Raw genomic sequence first — 21,285 nt, forward strand, 5'->3', positions numbered from 1 at the left:
TCTCTGCCACTGGTACGTACTCCCATTTATAAAATAAAATATAATGAAACTGCAGCTAAATGGAAAAGCTTCCAGCAGAGGCATTGCCAGCTTTCCTCCTGGCCAAACTCAGGCAACTTTAGCAGATGAGCGCAGATCTCCCTGGAGCAGCAAAGGCACTGAAAAAGGCAGGAGCGGGAGGAGGCAGCTTCCACTGAACAGTACCACGTGAAAACAGAGGCTTGTAGAAAACTTAGCAAAGACAGAGAATAAAGTATAGGATGCACAGTTCACTACTGGGAACAATCCCATCCAAACCAAATGGAGCTATTCATTTTAGTAAAGGTAAGCACCAAAATGAGTACTGCAGGATTAGGGCCCTGGCATGCAAAGCTTTCAGGACAGCAGCTGCCATAAAACAGCTCAGCACCCAAAGAAACCTAACATTTGACTAAGTCATGCAAGCAATATTAAAACAGCAGACGGTAATAAATTGGATTTGTGCCCAGTTACCGCATAGCGAGGTGGGAGCGAGCTCCTGCCCGGCCCGTCCGGCCACCCTGCCTTCAGCCCCTCAGCAGCGCGTGGCTTTAAGGAGCGCCAGCCTCGCTGCAGCACCACGTCTCTGCCAGCTGCTTTCGAGCTCACTCCTACCCAGAGATTAATTTACGGAGCTTTTGCATGGTGCCGTTACCGCTGAACTCCTCAGCTGCTCTTTTTATTTAAACCTGTTAATTACTTGTGCTTCGAAATTCTGGTACAGCTTCAAGCATGCCTCGAATCGATTTCTGGTGTATTTTAGTGGCTGGCAATACTTGTGGCCCTGCTTTAGTAGACTTTCCTATTTGTTGCCACTGCCCTACAAATCTAGTGCAAAATACGAACCTCAGCAAAATGATAGGAGCTGGAGAGGCTTTCCGATTATTCGGGGAGAACTGGCAAAGCAATTGTGAAGTATTTTGACTCTATATTTTAAAAAGAACCATCCACATCCCCAGCCACACTAAGTCAGCGGAATCACACTGGTATTAAGGGAAAGAGATCAAATTATGCCAGCCAGAACCGGGATGGATGCTGCAAGGGAACGCAGGAGAGACGCGGGAGGCATCCCCGAAGGCGGGAGGGAGGCAGGGAGGGAGGGAGGCACCGGAGCCCGCGGCGGGCGCTCACGTGCGCTGCTTGCGCCCAGCACGAAGCGCGGCGGCACACGCTTAACCGCCTGGCAAACGCCGAAAAACAGCCAGGGCGCTTCATAGCGGTAAACAGATAAAATCATTCCCGAGGGAAGTTCGAAGCGACGGGGCAGCCTCGGAGACAGCAGGTACACCAGCTTCGCGCGGCGCTGGGCGACCGAGGTGGGTGCTCGGGCCCTGGGCGACCGCTGCCTTAGCCACGTGTCTTCGTGTGGCCCAGCCGAGCTCGGGAGAGCGCAGAAACACCAGCCGCGCTCGTCCCTCCCCGGCATGCGAGCACCGGCCGCCTCGGCTCGTGCATGGGGCTCCCGCCGCCTCACCGCTGGTCGGTGGCGGCTCGGCCAGGCGCAAGCTGCTGCTTAGGGGCACCGGCGTGACAGCGCTGCTTCTGCCCTCCTCCCCTGCCCTGCCCTGCCCTGCCCTGCCCTGCCCTGCCCTGCCCTGCCCTGCCCGCCGCCCTATTTCTACCCTTTGGGAAAGGTCTCAAGCTGAAGGAGAAGAATCAGCTGCTTCTAGGTATATTTATACAGTGAAACAAGCAGTCTTTTAGTGGCCTAGTGGTTTATTTTTGCACACGCGGTGTTTTCTTTGTGGGATTTTTTGCTTGCTTTTCGTTTTTTTATGGGTTTTTTTTCTTTCAAAGGAAGCCGATGGGAAACACATCAGTGCAGCAGCCGACCGTTATCAGGTTAGGTACGTGATAAAACCAGGCGCGAGGACCCTTCCTGCCGCGGCCTTCGCGCGCCGCCAAGGCGCGGGGGAAGCTGTGACCGCCCGTGACAAGCGCTGGGCACATTCGCAGGCAACGAATCCCTGTTGTGACAAAAACCACAAAATAAAGCGAATAAAATTGCACGGGTTGTTATTTCAACCTGGGATAATGACTCCGCCAGCATCTGCAGCCTGACATATCGCCTAGATTAATGTCGCTTGCAAGAACGTGGCTTGATTTTTCCTTTAAACATTTGTCTTTACCAACAAGCCCCTCACCTCAGCGCCGAATAATTGACTCTGTCTTGAGGATACTAGAGCTTGTCACAACGCTTTAAATATTGGGCCGGCCTCAGCGCCCGCCTGCCCCGGCTGCTGGCGAGGGGACAAGCGGGGAGGTCTTCGCCAGCCTCCCCTTCTGCGACACTAAGCCAGGGAGCTCTTCACTGCTTTCAAAAGCAATGGTCTTCCTTTTAAATGATATATCTTCATAATATCTGAATTAATAATTTAACTGTATTTTGTTGTCCAGCTCACTGGCCAAGGTGGCCAAGTGCAATCGTTGCATCGGGGAAGCCGTATATTCCCTTTCAGCCGCGCGCCAGCCTTCCTCCTAAGCAGGCGGAAACCAGAACCAACAAAAACCTATCAGCTACAAACTACGTTATCACTTTCTCAAAAGATACAGTTTTAAGCATTATTTAGAGCACGGAAAGGAAAAAAAAGAGGAAACTGTTTAAAGTCAGCTACACAAAGGTAAGATTTGTTCCGATAAATGTATACGTGACTGCAGAATACCCTTTGGTCTTCTTTCTATCAAATCTGAAAAATTATTTTTAATTGATTCTTGAAGCACTTTTTGAAGTTCAATAAATGCTTCAGAAATCAGTTGGGAGTCCACAAATGTTAATAGTATTTAGCTCATTTCAATAAAAATGGTCTCATTAACATGCCAGCTGCTAAAATGTGTGATACCAACTGCGTCCTTCTGCCAGCCTGCGGGGAAGCAGTCCTACTTACTACTCAGTTTGGCTTTAAAAGAAACCCTTTGGAAAACATACAGATTTCACTGTATATGTGTGTTCGGCTAATAATTACTTCAGTACTGGCCCACCCCCAAAACGCCTCAAAGTTTCAGGCACCCTTTGAACGAGGCGAGCTTGCTTTTGTTTTCTCCACGGGTGTTTTCCCACGGGCAAGCAAAACCTCCTTCCCCTTCCCATCCGTGAGCACGGGGGCAGCCAGGTGCGCACGGCTCCCGTCTGAGGCGGTAAGTTTTCCATTACGATGCTGCAACATGGAAATAAATAATTCTCACTCTGCTCTTACACTGCCAAGTCGTAACCAGCAGCCGCAGCTCCCTTGGCTGCACGCGAGCACCAGACCTTCAGCTCCAAAATGGGAGAGTCACGTCATAGCTAGCGCGGAGGCAAATGCCCACCGCCTTTGGAGAACCTGCGCTGATTTACCTTAACTGAGGATGCCCTACATCTTGGCTTTGCAAATGACTTTTTCATTAATATTTTGCTTTCTGAGATCTTTGGATGAAAACTAGTAGAAGCTGTAACTTCTCAGAACAAGAATGATGCCTGTGTTTGAACGTGTGCAGTGTTCAACACCGGCCTGCGGCAGGAAAAACACAACATTTGGGAGCTCATTTCGAAACTTAGTTTGCAGTGTTAGACCTCCTTAAGCCAGCTCCCGCCTTCCCGGCATCCCCGATGGTCCCTGCCATGCGAGGGCCCCAGGCAAAGCCGTGCGGCTTCAGAAGCAAATTAACAGCCGTAATAACAACATACCAAATTAAACCGTGTCATTAGGTCACTCTGCAAGTATTACTGTGTAAATATTTCTAGAGAAAACATGAGAGCGTTTGCTCAATAAAGCACTGACCAGGTCAGCGAGACTGGCAAAACCCAACTCCAGAAAGTTACTAACAGGTGGTAACACCAACAATTTGCACACCTAATGCCTATCTGCAGCGTAAGGCTGGTTAATAATTCAAGATCCCTTTGTATGTATCTCAACTCAAGGAAAAAAAAAAAAAAAAGAAAAGAAAAGAAAACGCACCCAGGCCTTTGCGAGCCAAGTTTCGATACTGGGATTACGGGAACGCCGCTGCCGCGGCACTTGCCCTTGCGACCACGCGTTCGGCTGGCGCGGTACCTGCTCAGCAAGCCGTGCACGCGGCGGCGGCTGCACGCGAGGAGGCAGCACCTGAGCCTCGGCTTAAATCACCGGTGAAGGCGGATTTGAGCTAAGCCACAAGTCAGCGAAGGGGCTGGCTCGGCGCTGCCGCAGAAGAGCCCCAAAAGCAGGGCAGCGCACAGGGCAGGACTCACCGAGGGTTTAACCCCGAGCTCCTCGAGCACTCTGCAAATGGTGGCACGCCCCGGCTTTCCTCCCCAGCTTTGTCTTTGCCCCTTTTTCTGTCTTCTCGTTTTCAACCCTGAGCTGGCAGTGCTAAAAAGGCGTTATTCTGGAAGGGCTTTTCCACAACGTAGGTGAGCGCCCCGCTCGCTGAGAAACACGAGAACCGCCACCCATCCCGGCATCGCTCGAGCGACACCCAGACCCACCAGAAAGCCACCAGAAAGCCACCGGAGACGCATCGCACGCGGCATCTCAGCTACCCTCCAGCCTCTGCAAAACCTCGCTGGGGAGAAGACAGCAACGCCACGGCTTGGAGCCCTCGCCAAGCTTTCGGGCAGGGATGCGTCACCCTACAGCACGGGAGGGACCGCACACGAAGCCGTACGGGTCCCGCAACTGCGGGGAGCGAGCAGGGTGCCAGGGCCAGGTGCCTGGGAGGGGCCTGCCGGGGCAGGGGGGTCATCCAGCGCTTCTGCTTGCACTCGGGCTCTCCGGAGCACCGGCTGCCTGAGGTTCGGAGCGCTGCGATTTCTGAATCATTACGGTCTGCTGCAGGCCGGCACATTTCATCAGCGCTTCTCTTCCCACCATTTGTTAATTATTAGTCTGGAAAAGCCACGAGGGAAACATTTAGCGTGGGTTATGCTCCTGCGCTGCACGAAGCCCTTCCGCAGAGCGCCGCAGGCTCGGCGGCCCCGCGAACGCTTCAGCGAGCCGCGGCAGACCCTTTGCAACCCCCTCAGCTCCCATCCTGCCTAATAGCTTAAGACCAGCGATGATGGCTCCAGCCAAGATTTATTTCCTCCCACGCTGAAGCAAGCCTCAGGGTTATTGCTCTCTTTTCCCTGATTGCTCTTTTTTTCCCCCTCCCCGTTCCCCTGTTTTTCCTACCAAAGCCTCCTCTGCTCCCGAGCCCACAGGCAGTGGGCTAGCCCAAAAAATCAGAGTAAAACTGGGGAACTAATTGCAGGGGGTTATTGCGAAGGGCGAAGGCACAAGCAGCATGAAAGGGCGCTGGGACACGCTCGAGAGGGGCCAGCTCGCCTGCGACGGTGAAGCGTGACAGCCTCCGAGAGAGCTGAGCGTCACCGCGAAGTCCTAGGCGGCTTATTTGAGAACTAGCCGCCTGTATCGATACAGCGCAACTCCCGTCCCCGCGCGCGAGGCGGGCGCGCTGCCCTGGGAATCGACAGCGGGACTGCCACGTCCCGCTGCGTTTTACGGCGTCTCTTCACGGGGTCAAGGCTCTCGAGCCTCCCCTCCCGTTCCCTTTTTCGGGTCAAACGTATTTCACGGGGAAGGTCAGAGTGTGGCAGCACCGCCGCGGAGGAGGCCGGCCTGCGGGAGGAAGGTAGCGCCGGGCTTTTGAAGCGCTGATAAAAAGAGAGCACTGCAATTAGGGGTTTGAGCTGCTCTGGCAAATCTGCATTTTGAATTACTTTTTGGCATAATTATGTTTCATCTTTCTTTCCACTCTGACTTCTGTAACTCTTTGTCTAAGGATGCTTAGAAGTACTGGGCAGGATTACAGCTTAAAAAAAAAAAAAAAGAAAAAAGAAAAAAGAAGAAGAGTGATTTTTATAGCAATGCAATGTTTTTTCCTCTCAAAATACTCCTTGAGATTAACCCTTAAGGAAGGGAAGGGAAGGGAAGGCGGGGGCTGACAAGGGGGAGCGGAAAGGGCGATCCTGCAAGGATCTCCCGGCAGGACGGGACCGTGGGCGGCCGCGAACAGCACCACGGCGCCCGCTGCACCGGGCAAAAACATCCCCTTCCTCCCCAAATAATGAACGCTACATTTAAAACCCAGACGGGTGGCTCAGCCCCCGACCGGGCCGTGGAGATGCTGCCAACAGCGGGGAAAGCCCAAAAGCTGTCAGGAAATGTCCCCAGCTGCCCCCACCAGCCAAAAGCCCATCTAGAGCTCGCCGGAGTGCCACCAACGGGAAAGAAAAACTAATCCAAGGAAAAGAAAATGCATTCCAGCTTATAATAAAGTAACGCAGCTACGGTTGTCGAGCACCTGAGCGGAGACCCGAAGGTTAGACGCACATGCATTGCACTTAACTCTGCCGAGCAGTATTTGAACGCAAAGTGGAGGCCGCGGCGTTGCCGTGCCCCCGCCGCGTCCCCGCCTGGCACGCCGCCCTGCCGCGCGAAGGGCCGTCAGCGCCTAAGAGGCTAATTTGGGGTAATGGCAGAATTTGAGTCAAGAAGATGACGGGGACTTTGTATCTGAATGTCACCTCTGGTACGTCGTGTTAATTTTCTCTCTTAATACCCTCATCTGGATGCTAATGCGGACGATTACGCTGGCGGATGAAACGAATGCGAGCGGGTCCGAGCAAAAGGGCACCAACGCCTACCGCACCCGGCGTGGGTCCGTGGGCTTACTGGCCTGCCGGGCCCCGTCTGCAGCAGCGTGGAGCCGGTGTAAATTAAAAGCAGCTCCCTTACAACTCCATGGCTGGCATTAAGCGGCACCTCCGCGAGGCGAGACGCGCTCCCAAGGAGAGGCAGCCCGGCCGAGCGGAGCTGCCTCGGAAGTGCCCTGCGCTCGGTCTCATCTCCAGCGTTGTTTAACGTGCTGCAAGTTTTTAGGTGCGCTGTGTTGAGGGGGGAGCAGGGTGGGTTTCTTCCCCCTCCCTCGCAAGCACAGGCAGCAGCTTCACTACCTCCCGCTTTTGCCGCTGCAGCAAACGACGCTTAAAACGCTCCAGGAAGGCAGGAAAAAGCGAAAGGAGCAGCTCAATAAATCAGTGCTTCGTTTTGCCACGCGAGCAGCATGAGGCTTACACAATATCCTTAGGATATTATTAATTAATGATCCAGCCCTCCCGGCTCCTCGGCGGTGGAATAAAAGTTGGCAGAGCAGAGGAGCTCCAGATGGAGGAAGCCTTCTGCACCCGAGCAGCCTTTACGCGTGCCGAGCCCCCGTCCCTCACGGCCAAGGGCACAGGCCTAAGCTGCTCGCTCTCTTGCGAATCATAGCTAAAAACACCCCAAACCTAACGTGTTTCTTTTTTTAAAAAGGCTACCTGTTGCACCAGATGTACTCAGAGTCCAGCGCTCTGCTGGTTTTGGTGCAGAAAGCACTTTTTTTAGTTAAGAGAAAAATTTATCTCTGGTGAGACATAAGACAGCAGAGGATGAACTGCAGCCACCGCCTCGCTTCAAACACATCCCGTCTGAAGTTCAGGGAGCGAAACGCTGCGTGGCACTGACAGAGCCTACAAGCTAAGTCTGCGTGAAATTCCAAACCGATTGACCAGTTCCTTCCCCCCCCCCCAAAAAAAGGTAATTTATGCTCTGTTCTAAGCCCATTTTAGAAAGCAGCTCATGTGGGTTTGATGCCAAGTGCTCAATAAAAACAGCAGTACTCCAGAAGCAATAGAAGAGACTTCACCGTGGTTTGCAAGGGCCGGCAGCCCAGGGGCTCACGGGCAGAAGGCCTCTGCAGCCAGCCCCTAAAAGGCTCCTTGAACCAGAGAAAATTAACTGCAAGATCTTCACGAAAGAACCGTTTCCAGCAAATTAAAATACAGGAAATATGACAAAAATACGAAGCGTGCCTTGATCAGCCTAGCTGGAAAATCCCGGCAACCCACGGCTGCAAGACCCATACTGCGCAGACCACCGCCCCTGCCCAGGCCCCTGCACCACGGGGTGCGTTCGGCTCCTCCTGCGCCACGCGGCCCACGGGGCCCACGTCTTCCTGGGCCGCTCACCCAGGGAGTGGGAGGCAACAGCTGAATTCTCCTCTTTTAGCTCCAGAGACCTGAAGCCGTTTGGCAGCTTAGGAGGAGAATCCACCGAGCAGGCAGCCGTCCAACCAGCCAACCCGCTCCCACGGGAGCTGCCCATTTGGCTCATTAACTAACTACTCGTTAGCACGGAGAGTTGAAGACCTGCAAGTCACAGCGCTCATGTGCCTCTGTTGGGCTCTGCTTAACAGATTGAATTACCATCACTTGATCATTTTTAAGAAAAGTTTTGGTTTTCAGAGTTGGATATCACTTAATTTCCACTCCCATTTAATTTCAGTCCTCCAACTACTGAATCATTTTGCAGCATTCCTACATAAAAGAATCCCATTAGCCAGGATCCAAGCTTAGCTGTTTAAATCCGAATTTCCCATACCATCGACCCCTAAAGTTCAGCCAAACCTAAAATCCTTATCCAAGTTTGCTGTGCTGAGGTTCTCCCGTGGGTCTTACCACGATGATTTAGTTTGGTTGCAGTAATGACTTGCACTCTTCCCTCAAAGAGATATAATTTTGTATGTTATTGGAACAGCCTTTTTTTAACTGATGAAAATAAAGCATTTAATTCTGCCCTTTCAAATCTGTACTCCGTATCATATCATGGTTTAAAATGCCTGTTAGGATTAAACTTAAGACTTTTCTCCACTGGGTCCATTAAAGCTCTTGCAATTTGAACCTGTGGTTTTTGATAACGCAAGAGGATACCACATAAATCACCAGAGTTTATTATTTTTAAGCAATCTCCCCTCATCTTCACAAAGGAAAGGATGATTTGAATTTTAGATTTTAAAGGCTGGTCTCATTTGAGTCTCCTTCTTTTCTAGATAGTGACGTTATCCTTATTGTCTAATTAAGGAAGAGATGGATTAAGTGGGAGATTTATTACCTACCTTGGAAATTACCATAACCATTATTACAATAGTAATGTCTGTGTCCTGCAGGATCCAAAAGTGCTCGACCAACTAAAGAAATGCTGTTTCCCCTGTGCACCTACAACAGCAGTGGCACCTGGAACACCTCCAGGCTAAAAATCAGGTCGGGATTTAACCTAGTGCATATACATGTTAGATGTATAGTAGGTATGAGCAGTCCTAATCCTTGTGAGTTTTAGCAGTGCTAACCATAGGCTTAAAGATATATGTATGCAGAAGGGGCGATGCTACCCCCCAAAAACCCTCAATTAGGTAGCTAGAGAGGGATTTAGGTAACTTAGGTGCTTAAATCCATAGCCAGGTCCTGAAACTCCCCCTTTAGATGCCATATAACTTCACAACATATATATATATATATATATATATATTAATTTATAGCTGCCTGGGAGGCTTTAGCTCTGCTCCTGGAGCATTTCAGCTATGACAGGCTGGATCGTGATGGCATCCTACATACCTGTTGCAAAGAAGAGGGAGAACGTGCACATCATACTCAATGCTCTCAGCTCAGACGAACATAAGGAAGATGAGGCTTACGGTGGAGCATATAAATCACAGCAGCGTGCAATCTTCAGCTGGCTTCATCGAATGGTTTGCAGGAATCAGAAATTCTGCAGGGCCAGGAGGAAGACAATCAGCTGGTGTCAATTGTCATACTTACAAAACAGCACATTAATTGCTGCGATAATTTACGCCAGCTGAGAGTCTCCCCAGGGACCGTGTTTATCACTCAGCTTTGTGCCTCCCACAATAGAGGTCTCTACCGGGGATTGGGGCCCGTGGTACTTTCATCAGGGCAATAATAGTGGAAAGCAATAGGAACCGCCCGGCTTTCAGTTCTGGATAACCGATGTATCCACCGGATTTGACTTAATTACCCCACGGTGCAAGTGCAGCCTGCAAGCACCGGTGGAAATCACCTTCGGGGCTCTTCTTCCATTCTGCCCCCGCCCCAGTTACCTTTCACCGAGGGATCTTTCACCTATTCGTAACGCCACGGAGAAGGTGGCATTTCGCTCCTGTTTCGGCGCGCAAGCGGCCGCGCTGTGTTTTGTTCTTCACAAAGACGATCCTAAGAAGCGCACCGAGCGCGTGAGGAGGGCGCCGCAGGGGTTAAGGCGCTCGGGTTTGCCCAGCTAAGTAGTGAAAACATTTTTGGCTCGCTTCCTCGAAATACGACCTGTCAGTTGTGCTCAGCTCGATAAGGTCTCTCAAAGCTGAAAGTCGTGCAGTGGGTAGGGCTGGCGGCAGCCAGGGCGAGCTTGGCTTTCTTTTAAAAGCTGGCACCTTGCAAAATGTTCTTCTGTTAACCGTGGAAACGTTATGGAAAAAAAAAGATATGAACCGCACGCCTGCGATGTTTAGCCTCGCCAAAATCCACATTTTTCTGCTCTTCTGGACTAACGGAGATGCCTCTCCGCAGCGCCGGAGGCTGGGCTGCACGTTTGCAAGCCGGCTCGCTCCGAGCTGCCACCGCCCATGCGAAAGCCTGCGAAGACATCCCTCCAAAACGACCGCTACCTGCGTACACACGATACCATCGCCGCGGCCGAGAGAATAATTCGCTGTAAATAATCTGCCTCATTAGCGCGCTTCTCCTCACATTTGGGAGACTTGCATCGTTTTCAAATATACTTCTCGCAGTCAATGCGATCCCCCCCCCGTTGCTTTTTATTCCATGGGTTGCTCATAAGCTACTCGCTGTTCGCACCCTGGTCGAAAAAAAATGGCTCGCCTGAAGAGTCACCGCAAGGGAATTTGCTTTTTAGCAAGTGTTGGCCCGAGGCCTACGAATTAGTTGAGATCCGTAAGTGCATAACTTTCCCCCGAGACACCACCGAACGGCCAGTGTAAATTCACTTTTAAGACTGGAATGAATGTTCATGGGCAACGGCAGGCGATCCTCGCCCGCCTGTGATGTAATTAGTCTTTGCCTAAATCCTAATCTCGCTCATCTCACCGTGATTTATTGTCTTTTATTGCAGGGTGCAATGTAGTTTGAAAGGGACTAAGCGGTCTCGATCCTTCATTTCCAGTGAAAATCAGGTGATTTTTAAGCGCTTTGCTCATTGTTTCCAATGCGGCCCAGCTTGACGGAGCAACGGGGGGGGACAAAAAAGCCTGGAAATATTGGCAACGTATCAAAGTCTAAACTCGCCGTCTGCAGAAGTCTCCGGACCAGCCAGTGTGAGCAACAAATGGCTTCAAAACAGACTCCCCTTGGTACATGGGCTGGGTTAGTAGGAAGCAAACCCGGGGAGCACGCTAGCGGGGAAAGCTAGCCCAAAACGGGACAGGCATCATGCCCAGAGCTCCCGCCGCCGCCCTGCCCTCCTCCGCTTTTGACCTGTTTGCCGGGGTTTGCGCCCTAAATGCCGCCCTGGGGACGGCCTGGCTGCCGGCGGGCGCAGTCTCCCCGCGGCGAGCCGGCGTCGGGGCCGGCTACGCGGCTTCCTCCAACCCGTCACGGCTCTGCTTTTAAGGCTTTGCGTGGGCAGATTTTTGCCTCCACGTGGCTTTGATCGCAGCTCTGCTAAAGGAAACGTATCTGACATCACCCGAGTGCAGTCAGGTGCTTTCATGGTATCGATGACACAGTCTGAGACGAGCTAAGGTTGCGGAGTTGGGGCTTTTCTTAGTGTCTGGTTAAGTTTTCCCTCTGTATATATCCCTCAGATATAGATCTCTTAAAAAGCCTATTCTGAATTTAGCAAGAACCTAAAATATTTTCGAGACACACTGTGCCAGGAAAAGAAAAAAAAAAAAGACTGTCTTCAAAATAGCCCCTGCTATTAGGAGGACCATACGTGCACTTCACAAAGCGCAACCACCTTTCGGCTGATAGACGCAAAATACGGGGAGCATACCGCACCAGGGAGGTCAGAGCGCGGCCCTTCTCTTCCGCTTTGCTTTGAGCGTCCCCAAAGAGGCTGCTCGTTGCCCGGGCTGCAGTTTTGGAGGGCTGGGCCGCAGGGCTCGCCTAAGCGCGGCAGGGCTGCCGGTATGCGCCCGGGGGAGTCTCGGCCCCGCGCCGCCGAAAATCGGCCTCCGGACAACCTGCCCGAACGGACGCACCAGAGATCAGAGGCGGCTCTTGAAGGCTACCTAGATGAGGTGCCCGCTGCACAGAACCGCAAAGTCCGTGTGCAGCGAGCTTTGGATCAGACGCTCCTTATAGTGGCCTCGCCCTTAGAAAAGCCCTAATTTTCTTTTGTGCCACAAAGACAACACAAGTCCACCCTGCTCCGGAGAGATCTTCACACAGCGAAAACTCAGATCCCAGCATGAAGCATTCCCAGAGTTTCACAGGATTTTTTAGCATGCACCGATACCACAGCTACAGCCAGGTTACAAGCGCCCCAGCACGCGGACTGGATCAGTCTGATAAAATATTTAAACAATACCAAACAAGTTAATTTTAGTGCAGTTAAAATTTCCTGCACTGGTCCATTAGTGGAGATGTTGGTGACATTTTACTGTAAAACATGTCTTGTAATAATTCACGGTGACCCTTAATGCCTCCTTTCACACCAGTCTTCCTAGTGGCAGCCAGTTTTCATTGAAGCCTCCGTTCCCCCACATCAAATCCCGTAAAATAACAAGCAGAGCATCTTAAAAAGATCTGAGCTCTTTTTTATTTGACAGCTTCAAATTAACATTAATGAGGACGACTCTCACTCAGACTGTAAAACAAGCCAATATGCTGTTAAGTTCAGCTATTGACAGGGGCAACGTAAGTCACCAAACCTACAGACAATAAAAATCGCAGTTTGCCAGCAATTAAACTTACAGCAATAAAAAAAAAACCTTTCGGCCATTAAGGGCATTAGCTGTTCCTCATCAAAAAGCCTCGCTGACCTTTCGAAAGGGAAAAAGCCCTGGGAATTTTCATGCTCCGGCCAGTTCCTGCGGCAAGAAGCTCTCGGCGCATCCCCATGCGGAGGGTCCCCGGGAGCCCAGCACCCCCTTCGGACGCAAGCGGGGACTCTGCACGGGGGAGCGAGGTGGGGATGGGGCAGTACTATTTATATTTTTGAAGTCTGCGTGTGTGTCCCAAGAAGAAAAGTTAAAACTTTACCCATCTGCTGCCTGAGCTGCCCTCGCCGGAGCCGGTTCTGCTGCCCCAGAGGAGGGTGGAGGATGCGGGAGCGCTGCGTGGCTCCTGCCGAGCTGGCTGAAAAACCCGCCCGCACGAGAGCATTTTGCTGTGTACAAACAAAGACTTGGCTCAAAGCGGAGGGCTAGGACACATCTGCGGCAAGTCTGTCCAACGTATATAGGAATTTGTTAAATTCTTCCATCTGCTGCAGTGTCTGGCCACCGCTTTGTCCTCATAAACTCCTAAGTGGCGTTGCTTTTCCAGCGTTAAAAAAAAGAGAAAAGCTGTGTCTGTGGGAACATTCAAGCCCATAAATACCAGCAAACACACACACGCACACAGAAAAAGCGTGGCACGTAACGTAAAGGCTCGGTGTTGCCAATTAGCAGGAGGATTTTAGGAGTGCTCAGCACCTCTTCATGAAAATGACCTTTCAGGCAGGCTGACATCACCCAGATGTTTTTAATTACAATGACTCTGGGATTAATTTCTTTGCTTATCTGTTGCTGCCCTCCAGCACTGGTTCCTGTTGATTAAATCTGCCTCCCTAACAGAAAACAACTTTGCTCCTGGATGGAAAACGGCTGGAGATCTTCGGTTTCCTGCTTATTGTGTGCTACCGCTTCGCTGCGCTTGCACGTAAGCCAGCAATATGGTGCGACACGAAAAAGGGGGATCAGATGCATAACATATTGCCCGCTCTGCTCTGCCTGAAATTCAGAGTGTGCTCGTGTTTCTCTCCGCCCTGGAGAATCGCCCTGTTTAAGGGTCCGTGCGTGCCTCCGAACGGAGAAGCCGGGGTTTCCAGGGATGGCCAAGCCCTCGGCCCCGACTCCAAGCAAGGGGAGCAAAGTGGCCGTGCCGGTGCAGGCGGCTGGGGGCCACAGCAGCGCCCCTGGGGCGGCTGCAGCCGATGCTGGAAAAGCACGTTTTCGTCCAAACCCTTAGCGATTCCCTGCGTACTGGGCCACGTTACCAGGCCGTTATGAGCTCGGAGCAAGGTCTGGATTTATTAAATTCAGGACTGTCTATTTTTCATAGCTCTCCAGGAGAACATCATCACATCGGAGGCCTGATCCTGAGAGCTATTTAGAGCCATGAGTCTTCTTTGGTTTCGGTGGCAATGTGCATATTGCACACAGTTTGGAAGCAATTTCTTGGAGCAGCCTCAAGAAAATAACAGAGAAGAGACCCGCTCGTGTTTGCAGGTGTGCCCCCATTCCAGGGTCCCCATTCAACCCCTAGCGAGGATTCGGGTGACGTCAGGATCTCCTTTTATCCCAACAAACCCCCTCGTACACGAACATTATTAGCTTTACGGACTTCCCTTTACATATTCAAAGCGACTCTTGTGCCACTAATGACTATAATAGTTCCAGGCATGCATTAATTCTGATTTATTAACTTAGTTTATTCCCCATCTTGCCCACTCTATAAGTAATTTACTGTTTTAATATTGCGGGTCAATACTAATCATATAATCTGTAAGTTGTTTAATTAATAACAATTAGCACCTCCCATGAAGAGCTCATTTTCCTGCGTGAACACTGCTAACGGCCCTTTTTTCCCCAGAATAAATCTACCTGTTCCCTCCTCCAACAGCCTAGTCACCTTGTTTCACTACAAATGGCTGCTTTAAACTGCCACAGTAGCATGCCAGCTTCCACGATTTTATCAAGTATTTTGTCATATTTGCTTTTCTTAAAGCCTTGGCCCTTAAGTCAAGCAATAGCACAGCAATCTGCTTTTCATTGTAATAAAAAAAAGCGTTGGTGCAGCATATGGGTGTAGGAAAAACCCTTGCAAGCATAACCACTAGTCTCAAAAAGCAGGAGGTAAATAAGAACTAAAATAACAATATTCCTTTTCCTCTTATGATTTTAAGCTAACCTGTGTTTTTCGGAGCCTGCCATCATTTTTTTAATATCTGGCACTGGCGTTACTGCAATATCTAGCAAGGAATGCACTGATATAAAAATGTCTAAGCTCCTTTCATGAAGACCTCAGCAATTCCTCTACAGCACAGCCACTTAATCTTTCATGTCAGCACAAAAACAAATAACAGAAATTAGTAATAAAGTTAATTAATACCTATTTACAGACCAGATACTCGTCTCCTAAACATGCTTTCCGGAAGAAACTTAAATCTAGCTTCTAAAATTAAACTTGCTTTGCTAAATCTTAACCCAAGAAAACACAAAAAACAAAAAACGCACCAACATGCAACAACTTGCCCCGTCGCATAGCAAGGGCAATGAGCTGGTACACTTAAATAGGGAAGGATTGCTCAGCGTCATTTTAGCCCAAGCACTAATAGAGACTCAGAAAGAGCTAGCAGTCAGCTAGTGGAAAATGGAAAGGATATCTATTTGCGCAGCGGCTGGCTAAGCTGGGGACCACACTGTGGAGGCGGAAAGTTTGCAAAGGTTCAAAAGAGGAGCGGGCAAACCCGCAGCAGCAGAACACACCGAGCGCCGTCAAACGCGGCGCCGCCGCCTTCAGCCCAGGACGCTGGAGAGCCACGGCGGGGCAGGCTGGGAGCCCCGCGGGAGCCCTGGCCTCCCCGGGCGCCCACCGCGCGCCTTGGCCGGAGCACGACCGCGCCGACACCTGCGCGGTGCCAAGTCTTCGTCTGCGACAACGAGAACGAACAAGCAAAACCAAAGAAGAAAGAAGATACGTACAACCGCTGTACACGTAACGATCATAGCTGAAGCGGTTATTTCTCATCCCACCTCCTACCGGTATTTCACTATGAAGAGGATACCTGATAGATGTCACCAACCAAAGCTACGCACAAACCACACGCAGCTCTTACTACCGCGTTGGCGCAAAGCAGCACTTTCTCCATGGTCAGTGGTGACGCGCAGCGAACCGGCCGGCACAGCAGTCTCTACGCTTCCAGCAGCTCGCTACCCAGAGAGGCATTAGTGCATTCAAAATTTGGCTAACCTTAAAGGTCGCACGGTCTTTAGCACCACAACTGTACCAGTGACCTAGCGAACGAAAGACAGATGAACGTTGCTATTTTACGCAGGTAAGCAGCTGACACGAAAGGGGACGAAGTAAGAGCTCCACCACCGCCGCAGAGGAAGCCTGCGACAGACCGGCAGCCTGAGCGCGGATCTTCTGACCAGCCTCGCTCTTGGCGCGCCCCCGCGCCTGGCCGCGTTCGCTCTGCGTGGTTGCACCACATCCTCGCGCTTTCTTTTCTCAGATAGGCTCTGCCGTGTCAGATGTCCACGCCTGGCTTATTTTGTCCCAAAGGAACGCAAGGTAAGTGAGCAATTATTGCAAATACTCAAGCTTTCAGAGAAATACCAAACATGGGAGTTAACTACTCCCAGGGAGTTTTAACTCCGACAAAAAGATGTTTATCCCAAGATAGCTGGAAAAGGTGTTACAGTGCAATCCTTGGCAGTTGCTTTATCTTAATCTTCCATGTTAAAAATTAAAGACTGTATTAATGCAATGTCAGACTTACTTAATAGTACTCTTTTATCAAGTTGATATGATAGTAGCTAATTATTAAATGAGTTAATGTATGTCTTGTTATTTAATCTACCATGACTGATAATGAACTGTGTCAAATACTTATTAGACACTCATTCTCTCTACACCTAGCTGACACTAACATGGCCCACAATTAAACACCAGTGCTCCTTCACTGCCAGACACAATTACACTGTCAAACATTATTCTAGTAGCTGTTCTTTGGTCCTGAATAGAAGACATGTCATCCTCCATTTGTCTGGTCCCACAAACTGTCCAGGAAAGTAAAAGCCAAGGAAAGTCTAATGGGAATTAGCCAAAATGGGTTAGATGCACCCAGAGACAGCCAAAACCATCAGTGAAAGATCAGTGTCAGTAATGACAAAGAGTGAAATTACCGTGCTTGGGTTTGAGGTTTCTACTACTGCTCATTCTCTAGGAGACATTGAGACGACAACCGTGCTCATAAAGGAAACAGGTCACAGTGCAGGGCATGGGCTCACGTGCTCGTGAACCCGGCTCTCCTTCCAGCAGGACAGGACGGCTGCCTTCTCCTCCAGGCACTGACTCCAGGAGCACAAGGCAGCAGAGACCAGAATCGCACCCGGAAATGTGCTACAAGTTCAACGCTACGGGCAATCGTGGATCGGTGCTCAAGTCTTCGCCCCGACCCCATTTAATTCACCAATAACTACATTGCCTACGAATAGGATCCTAAGAACCTTCTGGGCCAAGACCTCACAAACGCACGGCAAAAACTCATGGTTTCAGCTCAATCCACATGGTACTCACCAGATGAATTTTTGGGTCCTCAATGATACCGTGGCTGGTTCCTTTAATTTAGCGTGGGTTTTGTTTGGAGGAATGAGATATTGGATGCATTTGCACACCGAGTTTTGACTTCTTAGTTAGCTAGAGACACGAGGTGAGACCCGCTTCCCGCAGACCCCACCGGAGCACCCGATGTGGCCCTCCAAGGTGGACGTGGTGCCAGAGTCACAAAAGAGCAGCGCTCTTGGCCACAGAGGGCCAGCTAGTTCTGCTGGGGGAGAGACGGTCCAGCGGCTGGGAGCCCTGCAACTCGGCTATGTTATGCATTTATTCTTGGCACGCTATATAGACTGCCCTCCATCAACACCCCCTTCCCACGATCTTCTTGGCTAGAGCTTCGCAGTCCCACCAGGAGAGCTACAACAAATACATACGGAATAACTTTATCTTATGCTGACCTTCCTTCAGCCAGTTCAATACCAGCTTTTTCATCAAGGTGGTAGCAGTAACCCGAACACAGCTGAGATACTAACGAGTGCTCATCAGGCCAAGACATCCTTGACGCCTCACTGCAAGAAACAGCGCTGCAGACAATCCCGCGTGCCCTTCAGCCACAGCACTGCCAAGTCTGTTTCCTTCACCCACAAGAGGACTGGAACTACTATTAACCATTATGATCATCATTAACCATCACTGTTCACTTGCGAAGGGGCAGCTATCACAAGGCCACCAAGGGCTGCTCCAAGCAAGCAGATTTCTGGGGCCACGCTCTCTCACGCTGCCTCTCTGCACCGTCACTCAGTCCTCCCTCCCCCAGCATCAGCACCCCAAAAAAAGTAAAAAAACCCATCCAGCTACCCTCATCTTCAGCCAGACTGAGCCTCCCCCCGCTTTTGGGGTTACCATCATGACCTAAGTGAGGCTGAAGGTACAAGCGATGAAGGCTGCTATTCTGGAGCAAGACGAACACTCCAGGAGGCAGAAAGAGTGGAGGAAAAGCAAGACACAAAGCTCGACACACCTGATCTGCTTCAGGCATTCTCGAATAGCTGCTCTCTCAACGCTAAAATAACAATTTCCAGTCACGTTGTCAAGCAGCCTTCTATTGTGCTCACTTTGCGCATTAAAGAATATATCCCTCCCTAGCAGGAATCTCTGGAAACGTCTTACAATCACCTAGAAACACAAATGCGGTGGGGAGATTTCTGCCAGAAAGAGCATTTTCTGAATGACAGCACGGGCCACACCGTTAGCTTATCAACCTGCTCCACGATTTTGACCTGTTTCAGGGAGCTGCAACTGGGCAAGCGAGCTGTTGACTTCACCGCTGAGCTACAGAGCTGGCTGTAGCTTGCATCCACTTTTGAAAGTCCTGGCCACGAGACAGCTTCTGCCAGCAGTCCTAAAATCCTGGTTGCATGCTGGCTTATTAAGGAGAGCATGTGGGAGGTGTATGGGATCCCGCGAGGCGCTCGTATCTCCATTAGTACCTCTGGAGACCGTCCCGCTGGTATTTCATAGGAATTTGAAGTGTAAGCAGGAAGGCTGGGAAAATGAAAGTTTCGAGCTATTCACCCTACTGGCAGTGGTTCTCTCAAGAAGAGACGTTTGTATAGCATCTAACACAGTTAGGACGAATCTCAGCAAGGGGTTTTGGCCCTTATCTTATAATAAAGGCTTGCAAGACGTTAGGGCGCTTTGAATCATTTTTACTGGAGAAAATCAAGAACGAAGTAACAGCGTATTTTATTGCTGATTTACTTAGGGGGAAGGGGAGAATCAGAAAGTGTAAAATTAAAAACTAATCGCAACTTCAGCTCATACAAAGTCTCAGGAAAAAAGTTTAGTTTTAAAAATGAAAAAAAAAAAAGAAAGCTGTTTGTTTGCTCATCAAGAAGTCAATTGAAAATAAATTAAAATACAGCCTGTATGAGAACTTTCTCTCACCTGCATGTGAACGCCTAAGGGAAATTACCTGAAAATGCAGAAATTGTTATACAGATCAAACAAAAGCACTTATCTATAATTACTGGACTTATCTGTTTGTCTCAGGACTAGCAGCAACAGCTCCCTTTGTTGGGAATAAATTTGGTGCTGTGATTTGTATTCTGTTCTTCTATCAGTTCCACCAAGATCATTCAGGAAGGATTCAGTGTATAAAAGAAAATGGCTTCCTTAACTTTACTAAATAGAGGCAGATTGAAGAGATTTGGCCAGGTAAATGAGGGAGAGAAAGAGAACAAGAAAAATAGCCACAAGCTCTTTAGAGAAGGGTTTTTCTTTTCTTTTAATAACTTTACAGCTGGACTTGCTAATATCTCAAAGGGTTTGGAAGGTCTCCTGGGAAACTCCGTGCATTTCTGTTATGTCCTGGCTCTCATCCTACCTATTCAATAAATAATTATTAAAGTTTTAAGCATTCACAGAAGAAACTTCCTGTTGCTAAGGCCGCATGGGGTCCTGCCAACTTGACAAGCCAACACTGCACTGACGATGTAGCATCAAAGCCAAAGGATAATTATCCGGTTTATAAGACGCTAAAGGAAGCAGGTGCCCCTGCTAGTTTGTAATCATTTGCCATTGGCCAGTGGCCATAAGGACTTGTCTCTGCAGTGCGCTCTCAAGTGTATAGTGTTCTCCTGAGAAAAGCTGTAACGAGGGTCTCTCGTTTACATGCGTGGCGCGGGGGACCCAGCGCGTACGCTGGGCTGGCGGGCAGCAGCTGTGGGCAGGAGGAGCCAGCGGGGCTGGGGCACGTCTGGAGAGACGCGGTGGACCTGGTCCGGAGAAGTAAACTCCACAAGCGTGCGGGTTAGAGCTGCTCCTAGTAAATTCTAAGTTAGGAAGCTGTCATTTCAGGGAGCATGTAATTGCTAGAGGAATTACTTAGTTAATCATCAGGGGATAGATTCATAAAAAGAAAAAAAAAAGAAAGAAAGAAAAAAAGCACCATGCAAGGCTCCCAAAAAATCAATTACTGGAAATGGTCTGCTGGCTCTTTGGAACTGCTGTTGGCTTAACTGATTATTTCTAATTTAATACAAATCGCACACTGCTCCTCATCCTTTCATCCACCCACTTCCTGGAGGTTGACCTGATGGCTGTGGCTGGATAAAACATTCAGTGAATCCCAAATCAGCATTGCTGTTTCCTTTCAGAGACCCAAATTTTGCTGTTACATATTTCCAAGGACTCGATTATGCCTTCAGGTGAAATGCAGGGCTGTTTTACAGCCCCCTGTGCAAGGGTAGATGCCAGGAAGCATTTGGAAGATTACTGCTTTCCAAAGAATAGTTCCCCCTTTTTTCTTCCTTTTTCCCCCAGAAGCGATACAAATTCTGCACTGATGTGTACCAACAGCAAACTATCCTACTCTTCCTTGGAGAAAGGTCCAAAGCTCTGCCCACTCTCCTCCCACTTATTTTTCAGAGGAAAGGTGTGAGCGCACAAACACAGTCCGGCACTGCAAGTCTCCACACCAGGATCAGTAAAAATTTTCAGTCAGAACTGTTTTTAGGACAATATTAGATTTTCCACTAAATGATTTTTTCGAAAACATTTTTAAACCTTGATTTTTCATTAAAACATCTAAAATCAGAATCTTTGGAGGGGAAGGGCAAGAGAGAGAGTGTGAAACTTCGGCTCTAACGTTATATACTTTTACTCTCCCTCAGAGGCGCTGAAATCCGGCTCTCCTGTGACTCTGTGCTCTTCCCCGCCCCGGGGCTCCCCAGGCAGACGCATGCCCCTTTGCCGTGGGGCAAAACCACCTATCCCGCTGTAACCCACGGCGGTGCCTCCCAAGCACGATACCCTCAAGGAGACCCAACCGTGAGAGGCTTCTCCTCACCGAAAGCGCTGCACCAGAGCTCGCAGGGAGCAAGCGGAGGAGCCCGCGGCTCGCCCAGGCAATGCCGGAGCAACCTCGGACGCCGCCGCGGTCTCCCCACCCCACGCGTCTCCTCCACCAGCGA

General features: G+C 50.0%; 1 long non-coding RNA gene across 6 annotated transcripts in view; it reads right to left on the bottom strand.

The window, feature by feature from the left end:
- The window catches only part of LOC112988766 (uncharacterized), a 50,879-nt gene that overhangs the window by 8,940 nt on the left and 20,654 nt on the right, over positions 1-21,285 (bottom strand). Inside the window, exon 4 of one of the 6 annotated variants that reach the window (XR_010388907.1) lies at positions 9,407-9,560. The exons of the other annotated variants lie outside the window; for them this stretch is intronic. This is a non-coding gene — a long non-coding RNA (uncharacterized LOC112988766). The remainder of the gene's footprint in view (positions 1-9,406; positions 9,561-21,285) is intronic. 6 annotated transcript variants of the gene reach the window in all.

This window comes from Dromaius novaehollandiae, chromosome 4 (genome assembly GCF_036370855.1).
Source record: "Dromaius novaehollandiae isolate bDroNov1 chromosome 4, bDroNov1.hap1, whole genome shotgun sequence".
NCBI classification, from domain to species: Eukaryota; Metazoa; Chordata; class Aves; order Casuariiformes; family Dromaiidae; genus Dromaius; species Dromaius novaehollandiae.